This window comes from Numida meleagris, unplaced genomic scaffold, assembly GCF_002078875.1.
Source record: "Numida meleagris isolate 19003 breed g44 Domestic line unplaced genomic scaffold, NumMel1.0 unplaced_Scaffold569, whole genome shotgun sequence".
In the NCBI taxonomy this organism is placed as follows: domain Eukaryota; kingdom Metazoa; phylum Chordata; class Aves; order Galliformes; family Numididae; genus Numida; species Numida meleagris.
Window position 1 is genome coordinate 7,287 of NW_018364785.1, and position 1,961 is coordinate 9,247.

Genomic DNA, 1,961 nt, shown 5'->3' on the forward strand with positions numbered 1-1,961 from the left:
TCTACTCTTGGCCCTACTCATAGTTCTACTCCTGGCTCTACTCTTGGTTCTACTCCTAGCTCTACTTTTGGCTCTACTCATAGTTCTACTCCTGGTTCTACTCCTCATTCTACTCCTAGCTCTACTCTTGGCTCTACTCACAGTTCTACTCCTGGCTCTACTCTTGGTTCTACTCCTACCTCTACTCTTGGCTCTACTCTTAGCTCTACTCCTGGCTCTACTCATAGTTGTACTCCTAGTCCTACTCTTGGTTCTACTGCTAGCTCTACTCTTGGTTCTACTCTTAGCTCTACTCTTGTCTCTACTCACAGTTCTACTCCTGGCTCTACTCCTCGTTCTACTCTTAGCTCTACCCATAGTTGTACTCCTAGTCCTACTCTTGGCTCTACTCACAGTTCTACTCCTGGCTCTACTCTTGGTTCTACTCTTGGCTCTACCCACAGTTCTACTCCTGGTCCTACTCTTAGCTCCACTCTTGACTCTACTCTTAGTTGCACTCCTGGCCCTACTTCTGGCTCAACTCTTGGCTCTACTCTTAGTTCAACTTGTGGCTCTCTCCCTGGCCCTACTCCTGGCTCTATTCTTGATTCTACATCTGGCCCTATTCTTGGCTCTACTCTTAGCTCTACTCTTAGCTCTACCCATAGTTCTAATCTTGATTCTACTCTTAGTTCTAACTCCTGGTCCTACTACAGTCTCAACTCTTGGCTCCACTCTTGATTCTACTCCTGGCTCTACGCTTAGCTCTACTCTTGATTCTACTGCTGGCCCTGTTCCTGGCTCTACTTCTGGATCCACTCACAGTTCTACTCCCGGCTCTACTTCTAGTTCTGCTCTTGGCTCTACCCTTAGCTCTACTCACGTTTCTACTCCTGGCTCTTCTCTTGCTCCAAGTTATACTCACGGCCTCAGCTCTGCTCTTTGCTCTGCTCATGGCCTTACTCCCTCTTGGCTTTACTCCCTCTCTCTTTGTAGCTTTACGCCTGGCTCTAAGCTCTACTCCTGGCTCTGATCTTAGTTTTACTCTTGGCTTCATTCCCTCTTGGCTTTACTCTTGGTTCTAGCTGTACTCCTTCTTGACTCTGCTCATAGCTCTACTCTTGGCTTTACCCCTTCTTGGCTTTACTCCTGGCTCTATTCCTGGCTATTACTCCTTCTCAGCTCTACTCTTAGCTCTGCTCTTAGCTTTACTCTTGGCTTTACTCCTTGGCTTTACTCCTTGGCTCTACTCTTGGCTTTCCTTCTTCTTGCCTCTCCTCCTGGCTCTGCTCTTAAACTCGCTGGTGCCTTGTGTTTTACTCTTGGCTTCACTTGCAGCTTTCCTCGTACTCCTGTCTCGCAGCGTCACGTGCAGCTTTACTCCAAGCTCTACTCTTAGCCTTACTTCCAGCTTCACTCTCAGCTTTACTCTTGGATTTACTCTTGGATTTACTCCTGGCTCTACTCCTGCCTCTGCTCTGAGCTTTACTCTTAACTTTAGCTTTACTCCTTCTTGGCTCTACTCCTGGCTCTACTCTCAGCTTGAGCTTTACTCTTTCTTGGCTTTGCTTTGCCTCTCCTTGTAGCTTTGCACCTGGCTCCACTCTAATCTCTACTCTTGACTCTACTCTTAGCTCTGCTCTTGGCTTCACTCCTGGCTTTAGCTTTACTCCTTCTCAATTCTACTCTTGGCTCTACTCTTAGTTTTACCCTTGGCTTTACTCCTTCTTGGCTCCACTCCTAGCTCTACTCCTGGTTCTACTCCCAGCTCTCCTCTTGGCTCTACTCTTAGCGTTACTCTTGGCTTTACTCCTTCTTGGCTCTACTCCTGACTCTGCTCCTGGCTTTGCTTTTAGTGTTACCTCTGCTCTTAACTCTACTCTTTGCTTTACTCTTAGCTTTACTCCTGCCTTCACTACCTCTTGGCTCTACTCTTCGCTCTGCTCTTACTTACTCTTGGCTCTCCTCCTGCCTTTACTCCT

The 1,961-nt window shown here is 47.5% G+C and overlaps 1 protein-coding gene across 1 annotated transcript in view; it reads right to left on the bottom strand.

Moving 5' to 3' along the window:
• LOC110391865 (calumenin) overlaps nucleotides 1-1,961 on the bottom strand; it is a gene marked incomplete at its 3' end in the record, with an annotated part of 25,937 nt that overhangs the window by 7,266 nt on the left and 16,710 nt on the right.